General features: G+C 42.9%; 1 long non-coding RNA gene and 1 pseudogene across 1 annotated transcript in view; both read left to right on the plus strand.

Moving 5' to 3' along the window:
• The window catches only part of LOC132342817 (uncharacterized), a 76,029-nt gene that overhangs the window by 16,300 nt on the left and 39,831 nt on the right, over positions 1–19,898 (plus strand). The window lies entirely within an intron of this gene.
• LOC100138242 (small nuclear ribonucleoprotein-associated protein N-like) lies at positions 2,893–4,226 on the plus strand (annotated as a pseudogene).

Raw genomic sequence — 19,898 nt, forward strand, 5'->3', positions numbered from 1 at the left:
GGAGGGATTGGGGTTAGGAGGAGAAGGGGATGACAGAGGATGAGATGGTTGGATGGCATCACCAACTCAATGGACATGAGTTTGGGTAAACTTCGGAAGTTGCTCATGGACAGGGAGGCCTGGCATGCTGAGATTCATGGGGTCGCAAAGCGTCGGACATGAGTGAGTGACTGAACTGAACTGAACTGAAATGATACTTAACACTACTGAATTGTATGACTTCACAGTGGTTAGAGGGTAAATTTTATCTTAATTATATTTTACAATAATTTAATATAACTGAAAAAGAGAAGTCATCCTCATTATATATATTGCAATTATATCAGATTAATTCATCCCAAAGGTATTTTAAAATCTATAATTTTGGTTATACATTTTGGGGCAGCTGCATGCATACAAAGCCACTTCAGTTGTGTCTGATTCTTTGCAATCCTATGGACTGTAGCCTTCCAGGCTTCTCTGTCCATGGGATTCTGCAGGTGAGAACACTTGAGTGAGTTGCCACACCTTCCTCCAGGGGATCTTCCCAACCCAGGGATCAAACCTGCATCTCCTGGGTCTCCTGCAGCTTCTGCCCTTGCAGGCAGATTCTTTATCCCTGAGCCAATGGGGAAGCCCCTTTGGGGCAGCAGCTGCTGCTGCTGCTGCTGCTAAGTCGCTTCAGTCGTGTCCGACTCTGTGTGACCCTATAGACAGCAGCCCACTAGGCTCCTCTGTCCCTGGGATTCTCCAGGCAAGAATACTGGAGTGGGTTGCCACTGGGGCAGCTAGTTTACTTTTATTCTTATTAAAAAAAATTTTTTTTTTTTTTTTTTTACTGAAGTACAGTTGATTTACAATGTTGTGCTACTTTCTGCTGTGCAGCAAAGTGACTCAGTTATATGCATTTCTTTTTGATGTTCTTTTCCATTATGGTTTATCCCAGGAGATTGGTTATAGTTCCCTGTGCTATACAGTAGGACCTTGTTTATCCATTCTGAATTTAGTAGTTGGCATCTACTAACCCCAAACTCCCAGTCCCTTCCTCTCCCTTCCTACCTTTCCCTTGCTAATCACAAATCTTCTCTGTGAGCCTGTTTCTGTTTTGTAGAATATACATATAAGTAATATCATATGGCATTTGTCTTTCTCTTTCTGACTTGCTTCACTTAGTGTGATAATTTTAGTCACATTCATGTTGCCAGAAATGGTACTGCTTCATTCTTTCTTATGGCTGAGTAATATTCTATTGCTAAACACGCACCACACCTTTATCCATTCATCTGCTGACGGACATTTAGGTTGTTTCCACGTCTAGACTATTGTAAATAGTGCTGCTATGAGCATAAGAGTGCATGTATTTTTTTTTTCAATGATAGTTTTGTTTGGCTATATGTCCAGGAGTGGGATTGCTGGATTATATGGTAGTTCTGTTTTTAGTTTTCTGAGGAACCTCCATATTGTTTTCCACAGTGGCTACACCAACTTATATTCCCACCAACAGTGTAGAATTGTTTTAGGGGCAGTTAGGTTAAATACAGACTATCTGGTTGTTGTAGAAATATTCACATGTAAAAGGGAATTTACTGTCTTATAATTTTCAAACCAATCCACTAAGATGTATTTATTGCATATTCATAGTGTTTCATAGCCTTTAGTCATTGGTAAAAAGGATAAAATAAATATCAAAAAGGTGACTACCTGACTACATTCGAGAATTTTTATATAGCAGAGTCATAACTCATAACACATTAAGGGAATTGACACAACTGCTTCTGTAAAGTCAAACTTTCTGGAATTGTTCTAGAATAAATCTTAGCTAAAAATTAAGAAACTCAGAGCTCTGACACCAGGGAGAAAGGAGAATGACATTTCCAACAAGTATACTAGGTCAGTTAGATCTGCAATGTGGTGGTGGCTTGAGAGTGAGATTTGAGGTAAAAAAATTCTGAATTTTAATCCTGGCTCCATTGGACAATTTGACCAAATTATTTTATCAATAAATAAAGGTAAAATATTTACCGTGACATGTAACTAGAGATGTGTGTGTGTGTGCGCTCAGTCATGCTGACTCTTGGTGACCCTATGGGTTGTAGGCCACCAGGCTCCTTTGTTCATGGGATTGTCCAAGCAAGAATACTGGAGTAGGTTGCCATGCCCTCTCCAGGGGATCTTCCAAATCCAGGGATCGAACCTGTGTCTCTGTTTCTCCAGCATTGGCAGGCAGGTTCTTTACCACTGCACCCCCTGGAAAGCCTGTTAGATCCACTGCTGCTGCTGCTGCTGTTGCTGCTGCTAAGTCACTTCAGTCGTGTCCGACTCTGTGCGACCCCATAGACGGCAGCCCATCAGGCTCCCCCGTCCCTGGGATTCGCCAGGCAAGAATACAGGAGTGGGTTGCCATTTCCTTCTCCAGTGCATGAAAGTGAAAAGTGAAAGTGAAGTCGCTCAGTCGTGTCCGACTCTTGGCGACTAGAATGTCTTAAATGCTCACCGAGCAATTGCTTGAGCAATATTATCTCTCTAGTGGAACAGAAAAGGCCAAACATAAAAATCTGACTCTCCTCAGCCATTTTTCAGCACTGATGTAAGCCTTTTAAGTCAGATCTGTCGAGTTTCATGTTCCTACCTCTGAAGCTGTTGGGGATGACCTAGAGAAAGGCAAGTTGAAAAGCAGCTATCAAAAGTGGGGTCGGGGGCTTGCTGCGCATGCGCAGACAGGGCCGACGTGATTAGTTGGTGCGCCTGTGGCAAAGAGCAGCGTGGAGGGGAGCGGTCCTTGGAGATGCCTGACCTGTTCAGTTCTATTCTGTTTTGAGGAGTTTCCAGCGGCACGACAGAGCAAGCCAGGGACTTCTACACCTGAGGAGGACTACAGAACAGTGCTGTACCTGAGGTAGGACCCCAAGTCAAATGGAGGGCAGCCTCACTGAACAACCAGCGGTGGGTGTCACCTGTACCGGAGGCAGTCACCGAGTAGGAGCAACTACCTGTGGTAGATTTCCAGGCAGAACTGAGACAGGTCTTCTTAGCTGAGACACCAACAGGTCATTAAAGCAGTATCAGAATACCCAGGTAGCTGATACCAACAGGAAACAGATCAAAACAAGGAAGCTTCTTCTACTATTGGAAGCTTCTGCCCCAACTTGCAGTGTTTGGTGGAGAACCTGCATCATACCTTAATCCGTAGGCTTCCTTGGGTCTTAAGGATCCCAAAACTGTCCTGTGGACATCGAAGTTGGTGGAACAGCAATTGTGACTATGGGAAAGAGGTGCAAGATGCACAGGTGAGATGTGTCCGGCAGGATGGTTGGATCTTCACTGGCCCTTTTAAGGGTTTTGGAAAGTAGGTGAACTTGATCCTCTGTGACTGTGATGAATTCAGGAAGATCGAGGCAAAGAATTCAAAGCATTCAGAATATGAAGAAAAGCAAGTTTGGGGTCTGGTGTGGCTGCCCGGGAGAACTTGGTTTCCATGACTGTGGAGGGACCACCCTGTAAAGATACTGGCATTTCTCAGGTACCATTTACTGGTGATGCTGGGGGTTGGTAGAGCCGCTGGCAGAGGTGTTCCAGCTGATGTTCCATTTCCCCAGACTCTTACTGGATTAACAGGCCCTGTCCATGGGGCCGGGGGAGCCATCCCAACAAGTCATGACTCCACAAGGAAGAGGTATTGTGGCAGCTGCTGCCACTGCCAGCATTACTGGACCCCCAACTCAGTATCCACCAGGAAAGGGGGCTACACCCACCCCCCTGTTGGTCGAGCAATTCTACCTCCAGGAATTATGGCTCCTCCACCTGGTATGGGGCTTCCCAGGTGGCACTAGTGGTGAAGAATCTGCCTGCCAGAGCAGGGGACATAAGAGACATGGGTTTGACCCCTGGATCAGGAAGATACCCTGGAGAAGGAAATGGCAACCTACTCTAGTATTTTTGCCTGGAGAATCCAATGGACAGAGGAGCCTGGTGGGCAGCAGTCCTTGGGGGTTGCAAAGAATTGGACATGACTGAAGCAACTTAGCATGCCGCATGGTATGAGACCACCCATAGGCCCACCAATTAGGCTTTCCATACTTGAGGGATGCCAATAAGCTTGCCCCTGTTGGAATGAGACCCTCCATCAGGAATCAGAGGTCCATCTCCACTAGGAAAGTGTCCACCAAGACCCTAGGATATTATTGATCCTTCTTAGTTTTTTTTTTTTCCCTGCAGTGTATCTTGTGAAACGTGTGCAGTACTTGTAAGCTTTGGTTCCCTCTACTGCATTAATGTAAGAGTCATTCAAAAAAGTGGGTTCAAAGGAGGTAGATGAACTTCACCTAGAAATTTCAGAGATTTATTGGGGATTGAGACAGCTATGAAGAGGAAAATTGTGGACCTAAATAGAGAACCAAGATAAGTAGGTCAGAGGAGACAAATAATACTAGATACCAACTCATAAATTTATGGACCACAGACCATATACCAGGTGCTCTTCTAATCACTTTGCTTCTCAATGAATCCTTTCAACAACTTTATGCGATAGATACATGATTCCCCAATGTCTTCCCTGGTATCATCCCGAAAGGAGACCTGGGGACAGGGATTTGTATTCAATCCCATGAAAATTATCTCAGATACTCTGTCTTCTAGGGCTTCCCAGATGGCGCTAGAGGTAAAGAATCCGCCTGCCTTTGTAGAAGACATAAGAGACGCATGTTCAATCCCTGGGTCAGGAAGATCCCCTAGAGGAGGGCCTGGCAGCCCACTCTAGTGTTCTTGCCTGGAGAATCTCATGGACAGAGTAGCCCAGTGGGCTACGGGCCACAGGATTGCAAAGAGTTGGACACAACTGAAGTGACTTAGCAGGCAGGCAGGCACTCTGTCTTCTCTGAGGGAGTGGAGAAATGGAACAAGGAAGGAAGGAAAACCAAATGAATTTTTATGAATTAGTGGTGTCTGCCATGGGCAACCAGGGCTCCAAATGCCCCTGGAAATCCTGTATAATCTCAGAACTGTTCCACTGAAGGACAGAGAAGATGGAGATTTTATCGATCATCTTTTGGGGCATTAGTTCCCAGGCACTGTCATGTTACCATATTCCAAAAGCACCGTCAGGCAGAGAAGCAGTCCTTGGTAATATAAGGAGCTGCCGATGGTGTCAGAGCAAAGACAGCATCTGCTTCCTTGAGTTCACAAATGGGGAACGTGGGACACAAAGTTAACATCATTCAATTTGCTTTATTATAAACCCATCATTGGATTTATTATAGAAATGATGATCACTGACTGAAGCTAGGTTCTATACTCTGCCTGTGTTAACATCAGTAACCCAGTACAGCTGAAGGTGATGAAACAGAAAAGAATAGAAAGACATCTTACTCATGAAATCCGTAGCCAACACTGAGACACAGTTCATTGGTTCATTCATTCAATGATTTGTTCTTTCATCCAAAAATTTGTTATGTGCCAGGGTAGAGAAGGCAATGGCAACCCACTCCAGTACTCTTGCCTGGAAAATCCCATGGACGGAGGAGCCTGGTAAGCTGCAGTCCATGGTGCCGCTAAGAGTTGGACACAACTGAGTGACTTCCCTTTCACTTTTCACTTTCATGCATTGGAGAAGGAAATGGCAACTCACTCCAGTGTTCTTGCCAGGGACGGGGGAGCCTGGTGGGCTGCCGTCTATGGGGTCGCACAGAGTCGGACACAACTGACGCGACTTAGCAGTAGCAGGGTTGAGTTCAGTACTGTTCTATGCACTGGGGATAGTGCGGGGAGAGGAATATAAGGAGAACAATTATGACCAGATTTCTTTTGTCATGTAGCTGGCATGTTATTAGAGAGACAAAATAATTATTTCAAATGACACTGAATACCTTGAATAAAAGGGACATCTATGTGGCTAGTTACAATGCTAATAGTCACTCAAAGCACCAGGAACTTTGCCATAATTGCTAAAGAAAAAGGAAATTTCTACTTTTTACCAGAATTAGACTCCTAAATATGATACTGAGGACTGTGTAGTTAGCAAGTGGATGGCAATACAGCAAAGAAGAGGTGGATAAAGAAATTGTAAACACATTGCCAGCGGGCCTTGGTGCACACCTGCCCTGATTAGAATGATGAATTGTGATGTTTCAAAAGGAAGAAAGTGGTTGTGTATATTATTCTGTATCTTTGCATAAAAGATTAAAAGTAATCGTCACATATTCTGTATCATTCATACTTAGTGTATTGAATGTGTGCTCAGATGTGTGATAACTCTAGTTTAGGGATTAAGAACTTCTTTAGAGCATGCTTTTTTTTTTTTTGGCCACCCTGCTTGGCTTTCGGGATCTTAGTTCCCTGACCAGAGATTGAACCCAGGCCCTCAACAGTGAAAGTGTGGAGTCCTAACCACTTGACTGCTAGGCAATTCCTGGGGCATGCTTCTTCCTATGCCCCAGGAATGTTGTTTGAGTTACATATTGTAGGTCATACTTGGAAAATAGTCTGTTGTGGGATGTTTATAATCGAAGAGTGCTCATGCATTCCCTCATTAGTTTTATTTTTATTCTCCTATTTACTGAGTGCCTGTATGGGGCAGGTATAGTGTGGGGCACTGAAATGAGCAGGAGAGACATGGTAACTGGGACTCATGTCCTAGTGGGGGAACCTGACAACACGTAAACAAGAAACTGATCAACAAAGTTGCTAACAAGCCCCAGCAGGGTCCTCCTGCCCAACGTTGTTCAAGCCAATAGAATGATACTGAGTTTGGTCCAGAAGCAGAGAAAGGTTTTACTCTCTGATCAGAAAAATGGAGAGGTGTGAGCTCTTGCCCTCTGAACGCTGAAGAACTGATGCTTTTGAACTGTGGTGTTGGAGAAGACTTTTGAAAGTCCCTTGGATAGCAAGGAGATCAAATCAGTCAATCCTAAAGGAAATTAACCCTGAATATTCATTGGAAGGACTGATGCTGAAGTTGAAGCTCCAATACTTTGGCCACCTGATGCGAAGAAGTGACTCATTGGAAAAGACCCTGATGCTGGGAAAGATTGAGGGAAGGAGGGGGAGGGGGACTGCAGAGGAACAGACGGTTAGATGGCATCACTGACTTGACGGAAATGAGTTTGAGCAAGCTCCGGAGTTGGTGATGCACAGGGAAGCCTGGCCTGCTATAACACGTGGGGTCGCAAAGAGTTGGACAGAACTGAGCAACTGAACTGACTGAGCCAGGAGGAGGACGAGATCTTGCTGGTCTGGCGCAGGTATGCCGCTCATGCTCCTGGTAGGGTGCAGCGCCCCAAGCAGCGTCTCTGCACTCTGCCTGCCGCCACCATCTTGAATGGCAGTGCGGTGTGCAGTGCTTCTACACAGGGCACGTGGAGCCCAGGTGTCGGGCGCAGCATTCTTGCACTTGGAACTTTGGTCCCAAAGTGTCGGGTACAAGACCTCTGCACGCGGCAGCCAGTGAGCAAGTGAAACTAGCACAAAGGAAACAGACAAAAAAAAGGTTAGGCTTTATTACCCAGCTTCTATTTTTATTTTTCGGGAATTATTAATGGGCTTCACCAGTGGCAAGTCCCTCCTCTGTCTTTTGTACTCGTTGCCGAGGGGCATGGAAGGGCGCAGGTCCAGCCTCTGTATTTACTGCCTACTGGTTTTGGGGCAGTGGTGTAACCCCGGGTGGAGAAGTGAACTCCCCAGCTGTCTTGAGCTACGTTTGTTACCTGACCTTGGCCCTAACTGTTTGAATCCCCGAGCGACGGCAATTTATTTAATCTTTTGGAGACAGAGGATGTTACCCAATTAGATGTGAGCCCCCCCACTCTTGAGGTCCCTCTGAACTGAAGCACCCCTGGATTGGTCAGGGAGTTCTTTCCTGCTCAGGTTCCCACTGCCAAAAACAAAACTGAGTTTGGCGCTGGCGAGACAATCTGTTCTTGGATGGCCAGGGAATAGATAAGGGGAGCTCATGTCTAAAGACACCTGCTCCCCTTTTGCGTGGTGAGAGGCAAGTGCATCATCAGGAACTGGGGCAAAGGACAAAGATTTCCAGGAACAGCTGGTGCATGGGCAGTCCCTCCCGCCCCCTTGCTCTCCCACAAACTGTGCTTCTGTGCTGTGCTCAGTTGCTAAGTTATGTCCGACTCTTTGCGACCACATGGACTGTAGCATGCCAGGCTCTTCTGTCTGTGGGATTTCCTAGGCAAGAATACTGGAGTGGGTTGCTGTTGTTATTCAGTTGGTAAGTCATGGATTGCCGTAGCAGAGTACAAATGACCCCTTGGAGTGGAGTTCTTAGTGTGGTAATGAAACAAAGGTAACTTTTGGATTCCTCCAGGTTTCATCTGTGCAAGTGCGTCCCTGAGGTCAAGTCAGAATGGATTTGGGGCGGTTGACCAGTGTGTAACTCTCAAAACATCTCTCTCTCTCAAAGTACAGCTGCAGAGCGAGCATCTCTGCCAAACACTTCATATTATTGAAACAAACACAGAGCTGAATCTGGGCAAGTGTCCTTTAGCTCTCAGGAGCTGGTGTGGAAACATAGAGATCAACCAAGGCAAGAAAAGCAGCGAGCTTTAGCCTACTTTTCCCTCTATCTTGGATCGAGCCAGTTTGGTCTGGTTTTGCAGTGGGCCTTTGTGGCATCCTGTTGATAGAACACAATTAGCTTCTATGATCAGCCATATGGCCTGGGTGACAAGGACACTGGTCGATTTAAGATACATGGCCCACATACTAGCAAGAGCAGCATGTCTCAACTATCTCATTTATACTCCTCATGCCAAGAGCTACTATGACCTCAACCAACCAATTACATGGGGCTTCTCTCCCATAATGAGTTCCCTGATGGCTTGACAGGCTGTGGTTTAGGTAAAGAAGTTTGGCTTATGTTCAATAACTAACCACCCATGGCCTCCTAGACCTCTAATGAAGCCCTGTTTCCACACTGTCTAATTCTTCCTTATGTAGACTGGGGGATAATTGGATGGATCTGGCCCTTGAGGTGTAAGGGGTGGTTGCCAAATTACTGGTTCTCAGGCCACCGTTTGGCAGTTGAGCCTGCCTTGGTTCCCTCAGCACCACCCCCGCTGCCGCCGCCCTTTTTGGTGACCCCTACCATGAGTCACTGCCACCTTTTTGGAAGCTGTACTAGTTCTAAGGGTTTCAGTATGCTTAAGCCATGTTTCAACTGTTCATTCTCTGCAGTAACCACAACTCTTTCCTTCCAAATAGACCCATGGGCATGGAGGATGGCCAATACGCCCCGGGAGTCTGTGTAAATGTTTCAGATCCTCCCAGTCCTGAGCTCTAAGGATCACCCTTAAGAGTTGTCAGCTCTGCCTATTGGGCGGAAGTCCCTGGAGGGTAGGCTTCTGGCTTCTGTGACTTGGGTCTGGAAAGTTGTTACATATCCTACAGACTTCTCCCCTCTTTCATAAAACTGCTCTGATCTGTGAACCATTCCTCTTCCATGTTTGGAAGAGGCTCACTTCCTAGGTCGGAGCAAGCAGAATAGATGGTGTCTATGGTTTCTGTACAGTTGTGCTCCAGGAGGCCTGTGGGTATCATGGTGGCAGGATTTAGTGTGTGACAGGTTTTTATGGTAGCCACTGGATTGTCTGAAAACATAGTCTGAACTTGAATCAACCTTCTGGGGGATAGCTACTCTGTTCCCTTAGAACTTACTAAAATCCGAATCTTTTTTTAGATGAAACTTTAAAAAATTTTTATTATTTTTAAAAATGTATTTATTTATTGTGCTGTGTCTTCATTGCTGCACGGGCTTTTCGTTAGTTGCAGCGCACAGGCTTCTCACTCTGGTGGCTTCTCTTGTTGCACGGTGTGGGGTCTAGGGAGCTCGGGCTTCTGAAGTTGCAGCTCAGTAGTTGTGGTGCACCACCTGTGGTTACCCCTGGTGTGTGGAATCTTCCTAGACTAGGGATTGAACATGTATCACCTGCCTGGCGGTGGATTGTACCACTCCGGAAATAAACTATTTCATTCAAGTATAGCCAGTTAACAATGTTGTGATAGTTTCAGGTGGACAGCAGAGGAACTCAGCCATACATATACATGTATCCGTTCTCCTGCAAACTCCTCTCCCAACCGAGCTGTTACATAACATTGAACAAAATTCCCTGTGCTATACAGTAGGGCTTTGTTTAAAACCTGAATCATAATGGAGTTCATATAGTGATTGGCTGACCAGATGTTAACTTTTCCGCCTCCTTGAGCAGGTTGTAATAGCAGCTACTTCCTGAAGCCAAGGAGGCCGTCCCTTGGTGGCTGGATCTAATTGTTTAGAGAAATAAACAACCACCGGAGTAAAGTGCCCCAGTGTTTGAACTAATACCCCAAGGATGATTGTTTTTCTCTCCTAAAAGTAAAGGTCAAAGAGTGTAGCTAAATCTGGGAGGGCCAGGGCAGGGGCCTGAAGCAATTAGTTTTTCAATTCTTGAAAGGCCCCATTGCATTGTGAATTCCATTCAAAACGACCATCATCCTTTCTTTTGAACTTTGCATATGGAGGCATAACTAATAGACCGTAGTCAGGGATCCAGAATGGCAAAACCTGGCCATGGGGAGGGGGAACCCTTAAGCTGTCTTCTAGTTTTAGGAGAGGGTGAGGCTGCAAATGTCTTCTCTCTTTTCCTGGGTGGGCTTCTCTGACCTATGAGAATGAATCCTGGGTGGGTCACCCTAGTTTGTGCCATTTGAGCCTTTTTCTTGGACACCATATATCCTTTAAGGAGGCCAGGTGGTTCAGAAGCCTCCTTAGGCAGGCTGATGATCAGGATGTTGTCTGCACAGTGGAGGAGGGTTCCCTCTTCCAGATGGAGATCTTTTAGGTCTTTGGCTAAAGTTTCTCCAAAGGTGGTGGGGGGACTTTCTGAACCTCTGAGGGCAGGACTGTCCAGCAGTATTGTTGTTTTTGTTACATGTTTGGGTCCAGCCACTGAAAAGCAAAACTTCCTTATGAGTCCGGGACTCATGGAGTACAGAAGAAGTCATCTTTAAAGTCTAATACAGAGTACCAGGCCCTGGTGGACAGTAGGGTGGTCAGCTGGATGCAGAGGTTAGGGATGACTGGAGGTGTATAAGGAACCTTGGTCACTTATCCATGTTTTTTTTTTTTTTCAATAGTAAATAGTGCAGAACTAAACGATCCCTGACTGGTTAAATCCTTAAATGTGGAACCTGAGATACAAACCACATATACTGATGGCTAACGGTAAATTATAAGGGATTTTCAACTGTGTGAGGAGGGTTGGTGCCCTAAGCCCCTGTTGTTTAAGAGTCAAGTGTGAAGTCTTTGAGTGACTGCTGAGCCACTAGAAATCACAAAGAGAGCCTCCTGGGACTAACGATTGTTGGTACATTCTGAAATATTAGTATTTAAAATTAATTAATTATTCTTTGGCTATTAGTTAGTTCTTATCTCAAGGAAAGTTATGACCAACCTAGATAGCGTATTCAAAAGCAGAGACATTACTTTGCCAACAAAGGTTAATCTAGTCAAGGCTATGGTTTTTCCTGTGGTCATGTATGGATGTGAGAGTTGGACTGTGAAAAAGGCTGAGTGCCGAAGAATTGATGCTTTTGAACTGTGGTGTTGGAGAAGACTCTTGAGAGTCCCTTGGACTGCAAGGAGATCCAACCAGTCCATTCTGAAGGAGATCAGCCCTGGGATTTCTTTGGAAGGAATGATGCTAAAGCTGAAACTCCAGTACTTTGGCCACCTCATGCGAAGAGTTGACTCATTGGAAAAGACTCTGATGCTGGGAGGGATTGGGGGCAAGAGGAGAAGGGGATGACAGAGGATGAGATGGCTGGATGGTATCACTGACTCGATGGACGTGAGTCTGAGTGATCTCCGGGAGTTGGTGATGGACAGGGAGGCCTGGCGTGCTGCGATTCATGGGGTCGCAAAGAGTCAGACACGACTGAGCGACTTATCTGATCTGATCTCACGTATAATATCATTGAAGATGTTTGCCTTTTGTTGTTGTTGGAGTCTAGTTGATTTACCGTGTTGTATTAGTTTCAGCTGTACAGCAAAGTGAATCAGTTATACATTTACATATATCCACCCTTTTGTATATTCTTTTCCCATGTAGGCCATTGCAGAGGAAGATGTTTTCATTGATTCATTCATGCAAAGTACCTATAGAGCATCTCCTGTGTGGTAGGTATTTATGCTGGATGATGAGGAGATGAAGCCAAATACTACATGGTCACCATTCTCACCACTTAGGGTGAGAATTTAATATAAAAAAGCAAGTGTTGCACAACATCAGTCACGCAGTTACAGAATCTCTAGAATGTGCAGTGCTGTCATGTACGGTGATGCAGTGAGGGTCTAGTTTGGAAGGGAACGTATGCAAAATAGCTGTCAGGCAAATCACGGCATGCTGACATTTATCGCCAACAACTGTTGAATAATGTCAAATGATAGGGCTGTTTGTACATATAAATGACAGAAACGTACATGGCAGATTCTTGAGAGTGCACTAATTCTCAGACAGCCTCAGTACTTCACTAAGTAATGATAACATAGAGGGTTTTTAAAAGAACTATTTTAATAAAAAGTTTCCTTGCATGAGATATTGACAAAATTCTGATTAAAAAATGAGTGTATTTTTGACCTTACAAATATACTCCTGGGAATATTTTCTCAAGATGTATGTGTAAAGATTTAGACACAAAAGTTTTACTGTTTTAAAATGATTTTCTCCTTTACATTGTATCAGCATGTTACACATACTCCTTTTTCTGCCTCTTCTCTCTCTCTTTTTTCTTTTGGCCTCAACACATAGCTTGCAGGATCTTAGTTCCTCGACCAGCGTTGGAACCCAGGCTCTGACAGTGAAAGTGCCCAAACCTAACCACGGAACCATCAGGGAATTCCCTCTGCCTCATGTTTTACTGAATCTGGAAGGTTTGTCACCTAAATTTCCACTGGGCCAATGCCATACTCTCATTCAGTTCCCTGTTTGAAAGTTGTCTTGTCTTAGAGACCATCTATTACTTCTTGCCACTGTCTTCTTATCCTGCTTTATTATGATATTATAGTTTATTGTAGGACTTAATCACCAACTACCATATTTATTTGTGTTCATTGTTTTCCTTGTCTGTCTTTATCCCTAAGTCTCAGAAATGTAAGCTCTACAAGAACAGAGGCTTTGTATTCCCAATCCGGGACAAGGTAGATATTGAGCAATGAACAAATATTGCATAAATAACCATTTAACAAATAAATAACATAAACAAAACAAGCTGCATGTCCATCAGTAGATTATTCACCAGTGCATTAAGTAGCCATATCATGAAATTCTAAGCAGCCTTTAAAATGACAGTTTTAGAAATGTTTAAGTGTTAGTCGCTCAGTTGTGTCTGATTCTTTGTGACCCCATGGACAGTAGCCCACCAGGCTCTTTGGTCCATGGAGTTCTTCAGGCAAGAATACTGGGAGTGGGTAGGCTTCTCACTGTGGTAGTTTCTCTTGTTGCTGAGCAAGGGCTCTAGGGCACTCAGATTCAGTAGTTGTGGCGCTACTTGGAGGCATATGGGATCTTGCCAGACTAGGGATCGAACCTGTGTCTCCTGCGTTGGCAGGTGGGATTTTACCACTGAGCTCCCAGGGAAGCTCAATAAAGGCATTTTTAATCCTCAGATTAAGCAATTATGTTGAGCATTACAGATTTTGAGGGTTTTGCTAGTTTCTCTCTCCAGAGTGACCCATATGGACAAAATTTTAAACTTGTCATTGGATTGCTATCCATTGCCTCTAATTTATTTATATAGGCAGCTAGTGACTTAATGCTTAATTCAAGAATTTGTGTGTGTGAAAAGTTGAGTGAAAGTGTTTGTCACTCAGACGTGTCTGGCTCTTTGTGATCTCATGAAATGTAACCTACCAAGCTCCTCTGTCCATGGAATTCTCCAGGCAAGAATACTGGGGTGGGTTGCCATTCCCTTCTCCAGTGGATCTTCCCAACCCAGGGATCGAGCCCAGGTCTCCCACATGGCAGGCAGATCCTTTGCCATTTGAGCCACCAAATTATCCCAATTATGTTGAAAGTGAAAGTGAAAGTTAGTCACACAGTTGGGTTTAACTCTTTTCGATCCTATGGACTGTAGCCTACCAGGTCCTCTGTCCATCGAATTCTCCAGACAAGAATACTTGACTGGGTTGCCATTTCCTTTTCCAGGGGATCTTCCCAACCCAGGGATTGATTGAACCCAGGTCTCCTGCACTGCAGGCACATTCTGAGAGTTTTGCTAGTTTGTCTCTCTAGAGTGACCCATATTGACAAAATTTCAAACTTGTCATTGGATTGTTACCTGTTGCCTTTAATATGTTTAGCCAGGGACTTAATGCTTAACTCAAGAATTTGGTAGAGTTTCTAAGTGGAAAAGTATATAGTAATATTCCTGTGATATACGATATTAAGAGTTGGATAAGACTAAGCACACACACACACATATGATATTTTTGCATCCTAAGTATACACTTTTAAAATTTACACCTAGTATATGTTTTTAAATAAATGATAGTTTAATATAAATAGCAAACTGTGTCTTCTGATTTTAATGTGGCTTTTGAGTTTTGGTTGCTTACTTTACTGTTTACTCTGCCAAATTTGGCATTAGTACTGTTACAGAAAGAATCTATTTATTCCTTCAGTCTTTTGATAAGACTGAGATCTTTAGATAGTATTTACAAGAAAGCCATGGTTCTACTGCTTCGAGGTCTAAAAGGATAATTTTATGAAAATAATACCCCATATAAATGACAATCCTTAGGTAATTTCTTAGTATTTCCCCCAATATGAATCAGCCCATGAATTTCTGAGAAAGATTAAAAATACATTTTAAACTTCTTTAAACTTTTTAAATTTTAAATTAAATGCTTAACTCTTTTTAAATGTGTGACACCATCCATCACAATTTTATATTTAGACACATAATAATGTATAATCTCAGCTTGCTGTCCACTTGTAAAAATGGGAATAGACTTGGAGAAATAAGCAATTTCCCAACAGAAAATTGGAAATTCTGCCAACCAATTCCAGGTGACCTGCCATCAATCAGTGTTAAATTCTCTGGGGCTATTGTTGAAGGGTATTGCTATTAGTGAAGGGCTTCACTGGTGACTAATGGTATATAACAAATACATTGAAGAACTATAGAAACCCCCCGAATTTGTAATTGTCTGGCAACTTTCCGCAGAGACCTTTCCTAGCAATTGAGAAAGTGAGATTTTTATAACCTCCTTTTAGTTCTCTTATTAAAATACCTGTTTTTAGAGAAATAGGTGAAACGATTATGCCATGCAATTAAATTAAATTAGCTGACAAAATATTTCTTTATGACTAAACTGTTTAATGTAGGCATTTGGAAATATGTGGTATCATTTAGAATATGTGCAAATGTGACAATTATTCTGATTCTGAAGTTAAATAAGTCTCAGTTTGCAATAAAATCTCCTTGTTTGGTATTATTAAGCAATTATGATTAATGTCTGAAATGTAATGTTCCATGGTTATAATTTTCCTTGTTTGCTTGAGTGAGTACATTAGGAATTCATTAAAAATGCAAGCCGTTCAGATACCTGCAAACTACAAATGTAGTGAGGACTTTCTAGAGGTTAGGAAACATTTCAGAATAAGAAACCATGACTGGGGTGAACCAACAGCTGGCAAATAATTATGATGGATTTCTAGTCCTGCAATGCAGGGATAGACAAATGGGTTTGTTCATTGATGTCAAAAATCAAATCCATTCTGATGTAAAAATCTAATTACAAGACATACCTGCCATTCTTCTGACTCTTAAAAGCTGAAGCAGGTAAGGCTTCAAACTTACCAAAGTGGCTTATGCTGTTGTGTAAGCCATGGATAAATGAAGGCAGCTAAGAATCTGATGTTGTTAAAAAGCAGTTTGTCTTAAAGTAGTGAAAATAGTAAAATCAATTGATCAATCAATCCAGCATTCCTGGAGCACTTGCCTCACCAGATGGTCGTGAAAAGTAGATTAAATGAGGTATCTAAAATACCCAGTCTTGTGTTTGTTCTGTTTGGAAAGTGTCATTTAAAGTGCTGCTCCAGAGTTAGTTGTGTGCTGATCAATCAGTTAGCCTTTGTCTACTTAGGATTAAGTCATGCGGTAAAGAGCTTCTCCATTCTGGGAAGATTGTTGTCAGTCAAAGAAGGCTGAGCTCTGGTGTCACTTCTTAGTTTTATGAGGACACAAATCCCAACATGAGGGCCCTACCCTCATGGCATTATCTAAATCTAATTGTCTCTCAAAGACCCTACCTTTTAATATCATTTTTTTGGGAGTTAGGTCTTCAACATATGAACGTTCATTCAGTCCATAACAAAGGGAATGAGGGCATCTCTTTAAAGCCTATAAATCATAACAGGTATACAAAGGAGAACTTCCAGAAAAGTAGGTCTAAGACGCCCTTTTTTGTTGTTGTTGTTCAGTCATTAAATCCTGTCTGACTCTTTGCAACCCCATGGACTGTAGCCCGCCAGGCTCCTCTATCCATGGGATTTCTCAAGCAAGAATACTGGAGTGGGTTGCCATTTCATTCTCCAGGGGATCTTCCTGACCCACCTGTATTGGCAGGTGGATTATTTATCACTGAGCCACCTGGGAAGCCCGAAGTGTTCATTTACTGTCTGTTAAAGAATGCTCAAACTACCACACAATTCACTCATCTCACATGCTGGTAAAGTAATGCTCAAAATTCTCCAAGCCAGGCTTCAGCAATACATGAACCATGAACTTCCAGATGTTCAAGCTAGTTTTACAAAAGGCATAGGAACCAGAGGTCAAATTGCCAACATCTGCTGGATCATCAAAAAAGCAAGAGAGTTCCAGAAAAACATCTATTTCTGCTTTATTGACTATGCCAAAGCCTTTGACTGTGTGGATCACAATAAACTGTGGAAAATTCTTCAAGAGATGGCAATGCCAGACCACCTGACCTGCCTCTTAAGAAACCTATATGTAGGTCAGGAAGCAACAGTTAGAACTGGACATGGAACAACAGACTGGTTCCAAATAGGAAAAGGAGTACGTCAAGGCTGTATATTGTCACCATGCTTATTTAACTTCTGTGCAGAGTACATCATGAGAAACGCTGGGCTGGAAGAAGCACAAGCTGGAATCAAGGTTGCCAGGAGAAATATCAATAACCTCAGATATGCAGATGGCATCATCCTTACGGCAGAAAGTGAAGAGGAACTAAAAAGCCTCTTGATGAAAGTGAAAGAGGAGAGTGAAAAAATTGGCTTAAAGCTCAACATTCAGAAAACTAAGATCATGGCATCTGGTCCCATCACTTTATGGGAAATACATGGGGAAACAGTGGAAACAGTGTCAGACTTTATTTTTTTGGGGCTCCAAAATCACTGTAGATGGTGACTGCAGCCATGAAATTAAAACACGCTTGCTCCTTGGAAGAAAAGATATGACCAACCTAGATAGCGTATTCAAAAGCAGAGACATTACTTTGCCAAGAAAGGTCCGTCTAGTAAAGGCTATGGTTTTTCCAGTGGTCATGTATGATGTGAGAGTTGGACTGTAAAGAAAGCTGAGCAGTGAAGAATTGATGCTTTTGAACTGTGGTATTGGAGAAGACTCTTGAGAGTCCCTTGGACTGCAAGGAGATCCAACCAGTCCATCCTAAAGGAGATCAGTCCTGATTGTTCATTGAAACGGCTGATGCTGAAGCTGAAACTCCAATACTTTGGCCACCCGATGTGAAGAGCTGACTCATTTGAAAAGATCCTGATGCTGGGAAAGATTGAAGGCAGGAGGAGAAGGGGAGGACAGAGGATGAGATGGTTCGATGACATCACCGACTCAGTGGGCATGAGTTTGGGTAAGTTCTGGGAGTTGGTGATGGACAGGGAGGCCTGGCGTGCTGCAATTCATGGGGTCGCAAAGAGTCGGACACGACTGAGCGACTGAACTGAACTGAACTGAAAGCTGTTAGATTGCGAGGATAAGGAGCATGGCTTATCTCTTTCCGTATTATGCCCACTACATGACACAGGGTTCTGCACATGATAATGAATATGTAAATGAAAGGATGAGTAAATGAACACACAAGAGCTATTCTAGCTCGAGGTTGCACAGCTGAAAGATAACTGCTCAACTTTCTTTAGAATCATGCATGGTCCTGTAAGATAAGACTTTATGAAAACAGAGAAACTTATCATTCCTTAAATTTGATTAAGTCATGATTTTACCTAGTTTAGAGAAGGCACAGGTAAACAGTTTGGCAGTTACAAACTAAAGTTTAACATAAAAACTATTCTGTACCTTCTGGGTTTTGAGAGAAAGTCAAGTGAGATGTTTATTTTCTACATAAATATTAATAACATCAGTGACTATATTGTGCTAGGCCGTTTTGTGTCAGGAACTGTGCTAGGTACACTTGGTGCAGAATTTAATTCTTAGAACCATCTGCTTTCTTTTTTAGGGTTTTTGTTTATTTTGGCTGCATGGGCGTCTTTCAGGGGTCTTAGCTCCCAAATCAAACCCATGCCCCCTGCATGGGTAGCACAGAGTCTTAACCACTGAGCCACCAAGAAGTCCTCATCTGCTTTCATTTTTAGAAGAGGAGTCAGGGTTAGAAAAGGGAAGAGGCTTGCTGTGAGCCCCACAGCTGGCACCTGCCCCAGCTGGTGATCTCAGCCTGGTTGCTGTTATTCCAGAAGCTGTGCTTTTAACCATTCTACAACCCTACCAGATTTGGTCATCCAAAAGTCTAAAAGGCTTTAGTGATACTTTTTGTTTATGACATAAATTCAAGTCAGAATCTGTATAGCAGCTATAGGAAAACAGAAAAAGACCTCCGTAGCAAGTAGCCAAGAGAAACAGTATCATCCAGAAGTAAAGCAAGATTCGTATCATGTGGTTCTGTAAAAAGTAAAGTCCCGCTGATTTAAGAAAATGATCAATTCTATGTGAGACAATGGGCTGTATTAGATTTCCCATAGTTTGGCATTTGCCTGGTTTCAGTGCCTTTTCATACCACTCCCTAGGTTCACCACATTGCAATTGTGTTAATTTCTTTCCTCATCTTTGAATTTATCAGATATTCTGTCTCTAGACCTTTGTACCTGTCTCTGTTCCCACCTTCTGGAACTCTTTTCTTTAAATGCTTGATTTACTTTAAATGTTTGGATTATTGTCATCCTTTGTGCCTAGGGTATAGTACACAACCAGTAAATATTTTCTGAATAAAGGAAAAAAACAGAGTCAGGTGAGATACTGGCCTTTTTAGCCTGATTTTTATACTGATTTCCTCGAGGTCTTTCTTCCCTACTGTTGAGATATGTTAAGCATGCCGTTTTTCCGTGTTTCTCTGGAAGATGGGGAGGGAAAGTAAACACATGATAACTACTTGATTTATAACATTATATGAGTTTCATGTATACAATATTATATTTTGACTTCTGTATATCCTATAGCATGCTCATTACCAAAAGTTTAGCTGCCATTTCTGATGTGCCAGGTTCTTACATGTAATTGCCCCTTAAATCCTCAAAACCTCTCTTTGTAGCAGTTTAAAGACATGAAATTTGAAGCTCAGAGAAGTTAATAGTGTGGTCAAAACTATTAAAAGATAGAGAGTTCCCTGGTGGTCTAGTAGTTAGGGCTTGGTGCTTTCACTGCTGTGGCCTGGATTCAGTCCCTGGTGGGGGGACTAAGACCCTGCGAGCCTCACAGCATGACCAAAAAAAAAAAAAACCCAAACTTTTTGGGATTGACATGTACACACTGCTATATTCAAAATAGGTAATAAACAAGGACCTACTGTATAGCACAGGGAACACTGCTCAGTATTCTGTAATAACCTAAATGGGAAAAGAATTTGAAAAGGAAATAGATATGTGTATATGTACAGTTCAGTAACTTTG

The sequence above is a fragment of the Bos taurus genome, chromosome 18, assembly GCF_002263795.3.
Source record: "Bos taurus isolate L1 Dominette 01449 registration number 42190680 breed Hereford chromosome 18, ARS-UCD2.0, whole genome shotgun sequence".
NCBI classification, from domain to species: domain Eukaryota; kingdom Metazoa; phylum Chordata; class Mammalia; order Artiodactyla; family Bovidae; genus Bos; species Bos taurus.